This window comes from Culex quinquefasciatus, chromosome 3, assembly GCF_015732765.1.
Source record: "Culex quinquefasciatus strain JHB chromosome 3, VPISU_Cqui_1.0_pri_paternal, whole genome shotgun sequence".
In the NCBI taxonomy this organism is placed as follows: Eukaryota; Metazoa; Arthropoda; class Insecta; order Diptera; family Culicidae; genus Culex; species Culex quinquefasciatus.
Window position 1 is genome coordinate 60732686 of NC_051863.1, and position 16248 is coordinate 60748933.

General features: G+C 35.8%; 1 protein-coding gene across 2 annotated transcripts in view; it reads left to right on the forward strand.

Annotated features, from left to right (window-relative positions):
* The first annotated feature begins 234 nt into the window (after positions 1–234).
* LOC6044522 (mucin-5AC) overlaps positions 235–16248 on the forward strand; it is a 145331-nt gene continuing 129317 nt past the window's right edge. For both annotated transcript variants that reach the window (XM_038262560.1, XM_038262561.1), the window contains exon 1: positions 235–475. The gene's annotated coding sequence lies outside the window, so the exon portion shown is untranslated. The remainder of the gene's footprint in view (positions 476–16248) is intronic.

Sequence of the window (16248 nt, forward strand, 5' to 3'; positions counted from 1 at the left end):
TTATCTCACTCCCTCACAACTCACGCTCACGCAGTGAGCCGGCATATCTCCCTCACTCTCCAACTTGCTCTCTCTCAGAAACCAGTGATCGCAGCAGCCGTTTAAAGATCTCACAAGCTTTGCATCCGAGTCGCGTGCGTACACTACTAGCCTACTACGAGAGAGCGCGCGCGAGATCAACTTAGTCTGCTACTACCACAACAACGGCTGTAGTGTCACACGTTGATCTCGCCGATCGACGTCGCCGTCGTAGTAGACCCGGCACATTTGCGACGATCAGTTTCCAACGAATCCTCACCGAAAACGGTCGCGTCGTACACGCGCGTGCGCTCGCTCAATTCCTGATCTTCAGGAGCTTAGAATTTTCACCGCATCTTCTTCCCGCTGACGTTCTTTGAGGTGTTGGCGCGGTCCTGGTGGTTAGTGCTTCACCGTAGTAGAGTTCGGTACTTGGGCGCTCAGTGTTCAGTGTTCGGTAAGAAATGCCATAAATCGATCGTTTTGTTCGTTTTGCTTGGTTTGGAGGAGTCTCTGTGAGTTTGTGTGTGTGTGGTTTGAGGGAGGATGCACCCTCTACTAGTTTCCCCCTTGAGGCGTTTAAGGTGCTGATTTGCATTCTTCTGCAGCTTCTGCTTAGCGCGCGGTTAGGCTAGGTCGTAGATCTACCAAGAAACGTTCGCTGGTGGAGTGCTGTGACTGTGTGATGCAACTTGGAGAAGATCTTGTCGAGAGAAGTTGGAGCCTAAATATCAACCAACTTCAGAAGTGCTATGCTATTGGAAGTACGGCTGAAGCAATACACTGCAGTGTGACTACTTGAAGTTATAAGTGACGACCCGGGCGCGCGGGCAGGTCTTTTGTTTTTCCGACCAAGTTCGGGCCCAAGAAAAGCTTCAACCTGGTGATGATTTAAATTAGTGCACGAGGAAGCGATGGGGCGACGAAAGAAGAAGAACAAGCAGAAGAAGATGTTGCAGAAATTTTCCCACTGACCACCGAGAGAGGTTGATGAAACAATGAAAAGTGAAGTAATTTTGGAGGTGTTTGTAGGTTGGCGTGGACTGGACGGTGGAGAAAAGCTCGGCAAGACTTGTAATGGTCAGCGAGGAGGGTGTTTACGCGAAATTTGCTGGTGACAAATTGGGCAATGAAAGAGCAATGGATTTATGCGTTACAAACTGGTTTGAAGAGGGTGAACAAATTTTTGGCGGTTGAGGGGGTTTAAAGCGTGCATAATTGATTTATGTTGGCACAGTCTGGACTAGTGGATTTATGTGAATTTTACTTGGAAGTCGATTTTTATTAACACATGATTTATTGCCTTTGGTATGGTAAGTTATAAAAAGCATTTCACTATGAATCTAAAAATAGTTCGATGCAACCAAAACAAAAAAAAAACTTCATGCTGACGTTACAATACAAGCTTAAAAAATAGAACAAAAAGGATTACACAAATTTTAAATAAAGCCTGCAAATTATATCAAAATGATAATTTGTATTATTATGATTGAATTGAATTTTGACAAGGTAAATGAATTGATTGCTAATGCTACCCAATTGTTTATCTCAATGCATAATTCTGGAGTTTTTTGAAAAGGTCCAATAAACCAAATTTCCAGATCTTGCTTTTTGGGTGTTTTTGAAACCGCCTTGGTATAAAAAACACTCAAAAAGCAAAAACTGTAAATTTGGTTTATCGGACCTTTGAAAATAAAAAAAAACCCTCATCTCAATGAATAATTTCACCATCGTGAATTGATTTTAATCATGATTGACGTAAAAATGAAGAATGTCGTAAATTTTCAAACTAATGGAAGTAAAAAATTTGACATTTTGTTGAGAAGATAAGAAAATTTCACAAATTTGAAGAAGGATCACTTTATGACAAATCCGCCAGGCAATTTTCGATTTTCAAATTTGATTTTGCACAGTGCCCAAAATGTATGCTTTATAAAACCGTTTAGGAAGCATCCATCCTTAAATTTATATTCTGGCAGGAATTCAAATTTACAGTTCTACAATCCTAAACAAGTAAAAAACGAGAAATATTTTTTCTCCAGCAGTCATTATTAACAGCTTTGTCGAAGACACTCAATCAGTCAAAATTTAGATACAATTAAAAAAAAAAGTTATTGAATATTTAAGTATCCATTTTGTATTTATTAATTAAAAATAACCTGCAAAATTGTATAGAGAAAAACTGGGGATGCATGGAAAAAGTTTCATCAAAATTAAATAAAACAGAATTTAAAATTCATCAAAATTTCTACACTACTATGCTGGCAAATTTCTATACAAAATGTCTAACAATTCGTAGATATATGTATTTTCCCTAAGTTGTTCCTATTTTTCCGGACTGATTCATTTTTTTTTTCATCAGGGTTAAAATATAATGCAAGTAAAAAAATAACCTCACACAATGTGTTCTTGATTGTACTAGCTCTTTCGATGAAGTACATATAAATTAAATGCTTTGAGGTTATGGAAATTGAAGCCCAATTTTTTGTCCTCTCCTCTTAAAAAATTTCGAAAAAAAATTATTGAAGATTAAAATTATCATTGAAAAGACTTGTTAAATTGATTGTTAACAATTCAAAAAATAGTTTAAAGATTATGTTTGTATTTTTGACGAATAGGGATTTTTTGTTGAAAAATTTAGAATTTTGAGACCCCAGATCGGAAAAATACATGAAACTTTAAAAATAATGTATTTTCTTAAATTCATTGATATTTTGTCAATTTTTGACAGTAGCGTAACTGTAATAATGTATAAAGCATATTGTGATATTTTTTGCTTTACCATTTTGAAGTTGGGCTTGGAATTTACAATAAAGCTTTGTAGTTTTTTAAATGTTTTTTACAGAAAATTCTTTCAAATTGAAAAAAAAATAGAACAAAAACTCTCACAAGGTTGTTATGTGCTGACGTTTTGATTATTTAAAAATAACGTTAACATTTCAAATGAAGTTTAATCTGATTGTTCTGATTTTCAATGGTGAATAACCCTCTAGAGTTCGTATTTTGTCAAGATTTTTTATTTTGTTTTGTTTTGTTTTTTTTTTTTTTTTTTTAAGATGAAATGTCATCAAACGAAGTCATTTTCATCATTATAAGAAGTATCTATACAATTTTGCGAGCTGGCCAGACAAAATGTGAATTTCAGAAAGTCCGTAACATGAGAATGGATTTTCTGATCGATTTGGTGACTTAGGCAAAGATTAAGATCAGAAGAAAAGGTGCACGAAAAAACAAATTTGACCCAACAAATCCTAAAAATACCTTGGAAAATTCGCATTTTAAATTGTTTGAATTTTTTTGAAATGTTTACTTCTTTTAAAGCTATAGTTTAGGATGGAGATATAAATTCGTGAAATAGTCGTAGTTTAGAAAATAAAAAAGAAAAGAAAAAAAAGTTCGTTTTAAGATGCAACATTCAATCTGCAATTAACAATGATTTTAATAATTTTTTGACAAAGTGTACCGTTTTCAAGTCATAAAAACAGTTTTCTGAATTTTTGAAATATTTGATCAATGAAAAACACCCTGGTAGTTTCTTAAAGTTTAAATTTTGCGAAAAATGATTTTATCTCAGTGTTACCTAATTAGCCTTCATTTATAATCACATGATATCTCAATAACGGTTGGTTCGATTTTCAATGTTAAAAAATGTTTTTTGCAATTCCATCGTGAAACTATTTACTTTTCCTGTTATTCTTGAACGACGAAATAGCCTACTTTTCTGTGCCAAAATTAACAGAATCGAATAGCAACACTTTTCAAAATAAATGCTGAAAAGTTCTACTTTTCAGCACTCAAACGGGTGCTGAAAAGTTGAACTTTTTAGCACTTGTGTCGAAAAGTAACACCTTTCAAAAAATTTTTGATTTAAACGATTTATTGACAAAATACATGAAAATTTGACATAAAATTTCGCTCAGGGTGTGTTTTTTGGAATTGCAAAAAATGTTGTATGGAACTCGTTGCAAAACTTGATTTTTTCAGCACTCTACGTATTTATCCAACTCGGTGAACCTCGTTGGATAAGTGTACGACTCGTTCTGAAAAAATCCTCTTTTTGCAACATGTTGCATAACTACTAATTTTTAAAATAAAGAGCAACATTTTCAAAAAGCTTTTAACAGTAAGTTTAGACAGTTTCGAATAGAGTGCTTGACTTTTAAATTTAGAAATTATTGTTATATGAAAGAGCACAAAATTTTACTTATCGATGCTTCTGTGCTCTCTTGTACAAACTTCATACAAATCCCAGTAAGCTTAGTACAAAAGAGTTCCCTCCGTACTAAGCTTACTGGGATATGTATCTAGTTTGTACAAGAGAGCACAAAAGCATCGATTAGTAAAATTTTCTGCTCTTTCATGTAACAATAATTTCTAATTTTATTTTTAATTTTGTTTTATTGAAGGTCAAACCAACTTTTTGGCCGCAGTTTACCATTTTTGCCATTTGTTTTATATTTTTATTTTGTTAGCACCAAAAGCTTACTGATAATACTAGAGTACTTTTCAAAAGTTTCAAAATGCCATGAGCTGATAGGACTTTTATAAAATTATGGAATAATATATGTCTGTAACAAAAAAGCAATGGTGGCCGATTCAAATTTCTATCAAAGTTATTCCGGGCTATCAAAGGCATTTAAGTTCACGGTACAGTCATCCCACATATTCGGATCACCCACAAATTCGGAACACTTTTGTGGTAATTTGTCAATAGAATGCAAAATGCAACTTTTCTGCCGACCCTGCTATTTTTAAGGCCTTTCTTTGGAAATTCTCTTGCTATTTCACCAGTTAAAGTAATACTTTTCAAACAAAAACTGCATTTCAAGACTATTTTATCGAGAGCAGCAAAATACTGCCTCCAAATTGCCCGTTCCATGATTGTGAGATGTTATTGTGTCTCCCACAATTGTGGAACACCTGAATTTAACTGATATTTTCACAAAAAAGTTATCAGACCATTCATAAAACATCACTAACCATGAGTTCTATTGGTTTCAGAGTGCAAAGTCATTATTTTGCAAAAAATATGTACACCTGGAGAGAAAACAAAGTTTGTTTACATCGTAAGAAAAAAGTGTTCCGAATTTGTGGATTTCAATGGCCAATGTTTTTCTTCGAAAACTTGATATAAATCATAAAAATGAACAGCCGGTCTATACATCAATCGAAAGATCGCAAGAAAAGCTTTCACATGAAGGTAAAAGCAAATCATTATGTTCAATTATCGATTTTATATGATTTATAGAACATTGGCCGATCTGTAAACTGTTCTGAATATGAGGGATGAGTGTATATTGTGGTGGTTTGATTTGTTTCATTACCAATACTTAAAAGACTCTCTCTTGTGTGTATTTCTCGGCTTGCTGTTTTTACATATGGGACGGAGCGGCAGTTTATTCAGTTAAAAGCGTTTTGAATTTTCAAAAACTTTAATTACATATATTTTAGATTACAATTTTTTGAATAAATTAAGCACTATACGTCTTTGTAAAAACCAAACATCATATTGGAATATTCGTGCAACGATAAAGTTTGGTTCGGTTTTGATTTTTCTAAATTCTCAAGGATTTTTAATTTATGTTTTTTCTTTAAATTATATAAATTCCTAATTTTCCTGTTTTATTATTTAGTAAAAATTATGCTAAAGTCGTCCTAAGAAATAAACATAAAACTTGATAAAAAAAACATAAATTCATTTAAGTTTTTTCATAGTAACGTTACTGTTATAGTGTGCTTAACATGTAGCAATACACTTTTTTCAAATTGTTGAAAATTTTGTTTAAAATATCTAAATATATTTTTCAAATTTCAATTTCCCCAATCTGAACAAAGCCATACATCTTGAAAGAAAATAACATCATTGCATCCCAAACTAACTTGATCACGATAACATTAAGCTTAGAAAAACAAAGTCAGCAAATCAAATCAAGCAAAAACACTCCCCAAAACGGTTCGCAATTTTCCACGAAATCGATTAAACCGTTTTCCCAAAGGCGAGTGATTTTATAATTAAAGTAGCTCGGCGGCACACGCAACCTATTTTGGTAGTAAAATGCAATCAGCTGTTTTGTTTGTGTGCATGCTACCCTAAATGAATTAAAGCCCCTTTCGCTAAAAAAAAAGTTGAACGTGAACATTATTGGCAAAATTATGTAATTTTTTGTTTTAGACCCACCAACCAGATTGGAGGCGCCATCGCACGTCGCATAATCTCGCGTGCTCTTTTCGGGGGGCAGAGATTCCAAAGCCCCCGCAAAGTACGGGCAGGCAGGCACAAAAGGGTGCCAAAGTTTAAGCCAAAAGCTCTTTGAACGTGACGACGACGAAGACAGCCGTGATGAGAGTGAGGGGGTCTATATTTTTATTTCATTAGCGCAGATAAGCGCCGCAATTTAACCGACTAAGGTATCGCGAAACGCTCATTGTTCGATGTGGGAAAGAAGGGTGGACTTTTTTTTCTTGTTATTTATTATGATTTTGCTGGACTTTTTTTTTGCTCTCTGCGATGATCTTGTCGCGATTGACCCACAAAAAAAGAGTTAACGAAGAGATGGCGATGGTGACGTTAAGATTTGAAATTTGAAATTAAATAGCTCGTAAAAATTAATTTGTCAACAAAGATTTATCTTATGAAAGTTTGATGAAAATGGTTTGAATTGAATCAAATTTGTTTGATTTGAGTAAACAACACTAAAATCAATTTTGTCATAAATCTCTCATCATCAAAAAAGATTAAAAAATCAGTTAAAATGATAAATTTCCTCACCGCCAAACAAACTATATAATTCAATTAACCCCCACAGCTTCACACACCAAACACGCGAAAAATTACTTTTTCATTTTGATGAAAAATTGCACACTTTATCGTCCCGCTGCCATTGTAAATCTGCGATGAACAGTCTGATGTTGTGCCTACACCAGCAAAAGCATACGAGCGCCACGCTAGAAGCGAAGAGCCGGCATTTCATCTTTCGCGCGGCAAAAAGTTTAAATGTCACTTTGTCGTAATTCAGTATGAGATGATGCATCTCTGGAGACAGCGATAGGGAGATTTTAGGCGAATTTGGCTGGCTAGCTATCGAATAACGTCATATGGGGGACCAAATGCCAAATTATACAAGCAGGAGGTTTTTCAACAAATGTTTCAAGTTTTTTTTTTTTTTTTAATTGGATTATGATGTTTGGCATTTTTATTTGATATTCAAAATTTTCAAAGTATGAAAAAATATATAGCACATCAATTAAATTCAATTTTGAGCTAAAGGACCATCCACAAACCACGTGAACAATTGACCATACAAAAAAACTTGTATGTATGGATCGTGGACAATCGCCAAACTTTAAATTGTTTACAAGTTTCATCACAAAATGTGCACGGTGCCCAAGGGGTGTAATTACTTTTTTTCATACTGTATACCTGATTGAAGTTAAAAATAATTGTAACGAAAAACATACTTAATTTTCGGAATCGTCAAATAATCCCAAAATTTTGATTTTAAGATGGCATTTAGGCTAATGCAAATTTATTTAATGCTTTGAAATAGTGTTTGTTAAAAATATACATTTTCATTAATATAAAAATGAGTAAAATCGATTGTATACATTGTAATTTGTATTTATTTATTGCGCTTTCAATTTAATTTGGGACTTTCAAGCTTTTCCCAAATTTTATGTTTTGAAACCATAGTTTGGAAATACCAGTAGCACTTATAGATTTTTAAGGCTATATTGATGTTTTGTATGTTGATCACAAAAGCATGTAACTGTAAAATTGTTTGAAGCGCTTTAATTGTTGAATTAATATAAAATGAAGTACAATAGTGATGCAAAAGACAAAAACAAATTCATTTTCCCGCATTTATTGTCACTTTTAGCACTGTTAAGTTCGTTCAAAATGATTTAAATATTAGTGAAATTGCAATGTAAAACTTATGATAGTATTTTATGTAATAGGTAAATTCCGTTTATTAACAATTTGACTAATATTTAACTTTAACAGTAGAATTCCAGTAGATAATTGAAGATACAAACTCGGTTTATTCGAGATTGAAGGATTTCGGCTTAAAAATACTTTGTTAATCTTTAAAAATCATCCCTACTGGAATATATCTTTTTATTCTTTTTCTCGGCAAATTCCCACTAAATTTGAAGATTTGATTTAATCTTCCCGGTAAAAACTTAAAATTTTCAGCTTGAAATTTCATTTAGCTTGGATGCTTTATCTATAATTAAGTATACAATAGTAGTTTATGCAACAAGTTGCAAAAAGATGATTTTTTCAGCACGAGTCGTACACATATCCAACGAGGTTCACCGAGTTGGATAAATACGAAAAATGCTGAAAAAATCAAGTTTTGCAACGAGTTCCATACAACATTTTTTGCAATTCCAAAAAACACACACTGAGTGAAATTTTATGTCAAATTTTCATGTATTTTGTCAATAAATCGTTTAAATAAATTTTTTTTTTTGAAAAGTGTTACTTTTCAAAACAAGTGCTGAAAAGTTGAACTTTTCAGCATTTATTTTGAAAAGTGTTGCTATTTGATTCTATAATTTTTGGTACAGAAAAGTAGGCTATTTCGTCGTTCAAGAATGACAGGAAAAGTAAGTAGTTTCACGACGGAATCGCAAAAAGTATTTTACAGATTTTTTGATAAAGGGCTCCGTTTTCAAGATATAGCCACCGAAAGTTTGATTTTAACGAAATATTTGCAGTTTTTCAACTTTGCCTTCCTCACTGAGGTAAGGCTATAATCCTGCTCTAAAAATGAACTTCGTATAAAAACGTCGTAGACCCACCTTCATGTATACATATCGACTCAGAATAGAAAACTGAACAAATGTCTGTGTGTATGTGTGTGTGTATGTGTGTGTGTATGTATGTATGTGACCAACAAACTAGCTCATGTTTCTCGATTTGACCCGAACTTGTTGCATTCGACTTGGTTTAGGGTCCCATAGATCGAGTTTTATACAGATTGAAGTTTCGATAAGTAGTTCAAAAGTTATGTATAAAAATGTGTTTTCACATATATTTGGATCTCGCTTAACTGTATGTAAACTATGTCCGGGTCCATCATCCGACCCATCGTTGGTTAGGTTATCAAAAGACCTTTCCAACGAGTCTAAAACATTGAAGATCTGGCAACCCTGTCTAGAGATATGGCCCCTTAAGTGATATTGATGTATTTTCTGGATGCCGGATCTCTCATAAATGTATGTAAACTATGTCCGGATCCACCATCCGACCTATTGTTGGTTAGGTTATCAAAAGACCTTTCTAAAGAGTCCAAAACATTGAAGATCTGGCAACCCTGTCTCGAGATATTGCCACTTAAGTGATATTGATGTACTTTTTTGAAGCCGGATCTCACTTAAATGTATGTAAACTATGTCCGGATCCACCATCCGACCTATTGTTGGTTAGGTTATCAAAAGAACTTTCCAATGAGTCGAAAACATTGAAGATCTGGCAACCCTGTCTCGAGATATGGCCACTTAAGTGATATTGATGTACTTTTTTGAAGCCGGATCTCACTTAAATGTATGTAAACTACGTCCGGGTCCATCATCCGACCCATCGTTGGTTAGATTATCAAAAGACCTTTCCAACGAGTCTAAAACATTGAAGATCTGGCAACTCTGTCTTGAGATATGGCCCCTTAAGTGATATTGATGTACTTTTTTGAAGCCGGATCTCACTTAAATGTATGTAAACTATGTCCGGATCCACCATCCAACCCAACGTTGGTTAGGTTATCAAAAGAACTTTCCAATGAGTCGAAAACATTGAAGATCTGGCAACCCTGTCTCGAGATATGGCCACTTAAGTGATATTTATGTACTTTTTTGAAGCCGGATCTCATTTAAATGTATGTAAACGATGTCCGGATTCACCATCCGACCCATTGTTGGTAAGGTTATCAAAAGACCTTTCCAATGAGTCTAAAACATTGAAGATCTGGCAGCCCTGTCTCGAGATATGGCCACTTAAGTGATATTGATGTACTTTTTTGAAGCCGGATCTCACTTAAATGTATGTAAACTATGTCCGGATCCACCATCCAACCCAACGTTGGTTAGGTTATCAAAAGAACTTTCCAATGAGTCGAAAACATTGAAGATCTGGCAACCCTGTCTCGAGATATGGCCACTTAAGTGATATTTATGTACTTTTTTGAAGCCGGATCTCACTTAAATGTATGTAAACTATGTCCGGATCCACCATCCAACCCAACGTTGGTTAGGTTATCAAAAGAACTTTCCAATGAGTCGAAAACATTGAAGATCTGGCAACCCTGTCTCGAGATATGGCCACTTAAGTGATATTTATGTACTTTTTTGAAGCCGGATCTCACTTAAATGTATGTAAACTACGTCCGGGTCCATCATCCGACCCATCGTTGGTTAGATTATCAAAAGACCTTTCCAACGAGTCTAAAACATTGAAGATCTGGCAACTCTGTCTTGAGATATGGCCCCTTAAGTGATATTGATGTACTTTTTTGAAGCCGGATCTCACTTAAATGTATGTAAACTATGTCCGGATCCACCATCCAACCCAACGTTGGTTAGGTTATCAAAATATCTTTCCAACGAGTCTAAAACATTGAAGATCTGGCAACCCTGTCTCGAGATATGGCCTCTTAAGTGATATTGATGTACTTTTTTGAAGGCGGATCTCACTTAAATGTATGTAAACTATGTCCGGATCCACCATCCGACCTATTGTTGGTTAGGTTATCAAAAGACCTTTCCAACGAGTGCAAAACATTGAAGATCTGGCAGCCCTGTCTCGAGATATGGCCACTTAAGTGATATTGATGTACTTTTTTGAAGCCGGATCTCACTTAAATGTATGTAAACTATGTCCGGATCCACCATCCAACCCAACGTTGGTTAGGTTATCAAAAGAACTTTCCAATGAGTCGAAAACATTGAAGATCTGGCAACCCTGTCTCGAGATATGGCCACTTAAGTGATATTTATGTACTTTTTTGAAGCCGGATCTCACTTAAATGTATGTAAACTATGTCCGGATCCACCATCCAACCCAACGTTGGTTAGGTTATCAAAAGAACTTTCCAATGAGTCGAAAACATTGAAGATCTGGCAACCCTGTCTCGAGATATGGCCACTTAAGTGATATTTATGTACTTTTTTGAAGCCGGATCTCACTTAAATGTATGTAAACTACGTCCGGGTCCATCATCCGACCCATCGTTGGTTAGATTATCAAAAGACCTTTCCAACGAGTCTAAAACATTGAAGATCTGGCAACTCTGTCTTGAGATATGGCCCCTTAAGTGATATTGATGTACTTTTTTGAAGCCGGATCTCACTTAAATGTATGTAAACTATGTCCGGATCCACCATCCAACCCAACGTTGGTTAGGTTATCAAAATATCTTTCCAACGAGTCTAAAACATTGAAGATCTGGCAACCCTGTCTCGAGATATGGCCTCTTAAGTGATATTGATGTACTTTTTTGAAGGCGGATCTCACTTAAATGTATGTAAACTATGTCCGGATCCACCATCCGACCTATTGTTGGTTAGGTTATCAAAAGACCTTTCCAACGAGTGCAAAACATTGAAGATCTGGCAACCCTGTCTCGAGATATGGCCTCTTAAGTGATATTGATTTACTTTTTTGAAGCCGGATCTCACTTAAATGCATGTAAACTATGTCCGGGTCCATCATCCGACCCATTGTTGGTTAGGTTACCAAAAGACCTTTCCAACGAGTGCAAAACATCGAAGATCTGGCAACCCTGTCTCGAGACATGGCCACTTAAGTGATATCGATGTACTTTTTGGAAGCCGGATCTAAAAAATAGATGAAACTTGTGTACAGCCATTGTTGTGAGGAAGGCTCCAACCACATAGGTGGATTAAGTTAGTTTTTAAAAATAGTGACGATGAGTGACCGTTCCTTAAATTTTTTTTGAAAAGTTCAGAAAATTTGCTATAAAATTGTCTAAGAGAGCGACGGCGCCGAATACCCATATTTACACAATTTAGAGCGCCCGCCGTGGGATTCGAACCGGCGACCTCTGGATTGTAAGTCCAGTGCGCGGTCGGATTGATCCACATGGGCGGGACACGGGCTGAGATATCGTCATTAGAAAATGGTGGGTTATTTTGGTGAGATTAGGAAAACTTCAATTTTCGTGTTTCTTTTTCTTAAAGCGGCTCTATATCAGCAACCCGAGGTCCAATCTTCAATGTCTAAGAGACATTGAAGATTGGACCTCGGGTTGCTGATATAGAGCCGCTTTAAGAAAAAGAAACACGAAAATTGGTCACTATTTTTAAAAATTGAAAAACTGCAAATATTTCGCTAAAATCAAACTTTCGGTGGCTATATCTTGAAAACAGAGCCCTTTATCAAAAAAATCTTTAAAGTACTTTTCGATTGCAAATTCAATTTTGCATTAAAAAATAATGTCAAACTTGTTTTTGCATAAAACTTCGATTTTTTCCAAAAATCACTATTTTTTCAAAAAATCATAACTCGGCGGCAGATTTTTTGACCATGTTTCTCTATGACTCAAAAGTTGCGGATTTTTGTCCCCTTAAACATATCAGAAAATCTCGAAAATCAAAAAATACGTATTTTGGGAAATTGAGTTTTAGTGAAAAAAACGTTCCTTAATCCACCCTTAGGTGGTTGTTGCCTTCCTCACATTTACACACATCACACTCTAAAAAGTGCATAAATAACACTTAAGTGCGCATAACTTTTGATAGGAATGTCAGATCTTCAATCTTTTAAACTCGTTAGAAAGGTCTTTTGATCACCTATCCATCGACAGGTCGAATGATAGATCCGGACAACGTTTTCATCGAAATATATGAGATCCGGCCTCTAAAAAGTGCATAAATAACACTTAACTTTTGATAGGAATGTCAGATCTTCAATCTTTTGAACTCGTTAGAAAGGTCTTTCGAATACCTTTCTAAAAATGTATATAATGACGGGGTTTCTTACAAAAACCACCCTTTTTACAATCTTCTGGACTTTTGTTAGAATCATTTTTTTAGCATAAATTTTGAAGTACTTTACTAAACTTTATAATTTTCAATAGCGACTTATGGGACCTCAAGACGGATTGAATGAGACCAATACGGTCCAAATCGGGTCAGCCAGTGCCGAGATAATCCAGTGCAAATTTTTTTGATCAACATCCCACCACACACACAGACATTTGCTCAGAATGTGATTCTGAGTCGATAAGTATACGTGAAGGCAGACATGCATGGGCACTAAGAGCTCTTCTTAACGGCACTCAGCTTGGTCTAGGAGGTCAAATCAAGAATTTCGTACTTCGAGTGATTTTTTAGCCTTTCAGGAGGAAGGCAAAAAGTTGATAAAAAAAATCTGCAATTTTTTTCCGTGTACCTATTTTTTTCTCAAAAGTCTTCAACAATACCTACAATTTTGCCGAAGACACCAAATTGATCAGAAAATTCACTCAAAAGTTACAGCTGCAGTTTGAATATTTACATACCATTTTTGTATGGACAGCAGCCAAAATTGTATGGAGACTTGTATGGGTGAACCAATGACGCAAAATAGCTTATTTGGTCATAGGGAAGGCCCCCACAAAGTTTAAGTCAAATAAAAAAAAATACAAAAAATAAAAATGGTCGAAATCGGCCGATTTCGTAGAGAGTTGCTCATCTCGTGAAAATCCCACAAAATTTGAAGATTTGATTTGATCTTTCCGGTGAAAACATAAAATTTTCATCTTGAAAATTCATTTAGCTTGGATGCATAATCTATAATTAAGCATACAAACATCTTTTCGTTTTCCAACCTTAGATTTGGTTTGTCATTTTAGCATTTTTCACGGTCCGTGAAATTTCCGTGAAATGTGGTGTTTTCGGATAGCGGCCCCCGTAAAAATTGCATTTTTTAGCGTGAAAAATCACTAAGCTTATATAAGGGGTTACGCATGGCTACTTAAGATAAATTAAGTACATTTGTACACGAAATTTATAATTTTATTTATTGGTAGAAAATTCACTACAATTCAAATCTGTCAATTTGAGCGTGTTCAGGAAGCCCAAATCAATTATACCTTGATGAAACTGATGCGATTACTGAAAAAACGTTTTTTGAGTATCAGGGCCGCATTTATAAAGCGGATTCAGTTAATGTTAATAGGTGTCTTGATAAGGTCCAGTTTGTGACGATACACTGCCTTCCCTTTACTAAGCAATCGAATCCAGAAGGGTAAAGGTTACCAGTTGTGTTGGTCCGAGCCGGGATTTGAACTCCGATCTACCGCTTACGAGGTGGATGTGTTACCACTAGGCTACGTGGCGCGGTCATTCGTTTACTGACATCAACTTAAAATTGTGATGCTATATAATTATTCAAATAAAAATAAAAGAATAATCGTTACTCTTAACCTTGCAGCGTTATAACGGCGCTTCTTTAAGCAAAATACTCAGTCACTAAAAATCTGTCTGACTTGTTTAAAGCATCCGTAGAATAGTAGCTCTTTTCTCCAAGGATTGCTGCTATGCTAACGTGGGGCCACCGGGTTACGACCAAGCATTAGAATGGGCCGATAATGCCACTTAACGGCTTAGACCGTCGTTCAAGATATGTAAAGTTCGTTTTGTGTACGGGCTTTAACTCGTTATTGAAGAACATTACTCACTGTCGATTATGGACGCGGTCCAGCTTTTATGCCAATTATTTCCTTTTTCTTGGCCGCCGGCCAACTTAACTCCGCATCAGTGAAATGAAGGTCGAAATCGCAGTGAAATTGACAAAAGCTGGCCAAGCAGAAATGCGAGAAAATAAAGTGCAGTTTTAAGGGTATGGCTTGCCACACCTCACGTGAAATCGACAGCCGTGCAGCAGAGTAAACAAAAGTTGACCGATGATTATCGAGCCTTTTGACGAGATTGGTCGAACTTTCTATAACTGAGCGATACTTAATGCTTTTGGGTTTTTTTTTTGTTGGCAGTGTTACCTCATAAATGGTTGGAATGAGTTTAATGTAAATTTGATTGATTTTATTGTGCAATGTTAAAAAATTAGTATAACCAACTTTACCATCGTACTATAAGACGGCAAAGGTCGCGTTGCTTTTCATGGACTCCATTTACAGTAAAAACAAACGATCCATAAATCTTCCCGGCAAACTAAGTGCTCCTAAGTGAGATACCGCGTGTTACCCGCCCGTCAAGGAATCAATCACAAACATCCTGAAATGGAAGGATGGCCACATAAGAGCAGGTAAAGTCACCTTAACAACTTTAATTAAAAAGCGTGGGAAGTCGCTAGACTAGTACAAGACTAAAGTTTAATAACACTAACTAACCAATCGAGATATTACCGCAGTATTCATTACATACTAGGATTGCCAGCTTAAGGTTGATCCATTAATCTAGCAAACGACGCATCTGCGGTGTTAACCCCTTCAACTTCTGCAGCAGCGTACTCCTCTTGTAGTGTGAACTACTAGTTAAGCCAGCGCGTTCTGCCAGCGAAGAGGTTCAAACTTGTTTTCGCTGCTCTCCCCCCTCAGATAAAGGTCAAAGATTAACAACGCGCTCTCGAAGTTCTTGATCGTCAACTCTACCCCATCATCATCATCCGACGACGACGGCTGACTTCCAGCAGCAATAGTATAAGTTACCTTTATTGCACAATTTTACTCCCAAGAGACTTGGTCGGTGAAGAGAGGTTCGTCGTCTCCCCGGTGTGTACTACACCATAAAACTAAGAAGCTTAGAAACCAGGATGTAGATTTGTCGACGCCAGAACCGCAATCGCTGCCAACTTCTTGGCGCAGATAATTGCCAAAGCCGCAGTCATTAAAAGCCTATTATTTTTAATTGATTTATCGCCCATTCGGAAGGCAGAAGCAGCTGATGAGGCTTGTGATGATGAACGAATTGTGCCACGAACGCGTGCGCTGCCGAACATAACATTTGGACTATCAAACAGAGTTAAAGGTGATGCTATTATGACGCTACATTAAATTGTGATGTGATGAAAAGCTTCATAGGGTGCTGAGTTTGGTAGACCTATGAAGGGTTGCGAGAATGATTTGACATCATTTGATGCAAAAAGACATGTTAAATTGCAAAATGAAAAGACTTATTTCAATTTTATCTAATAAAACTTAAAGATTGTTTGATAAACCGTAGAACGGGGTGACTTTGATAGCGCAAATGAAGAGTACAAATTAAATACAA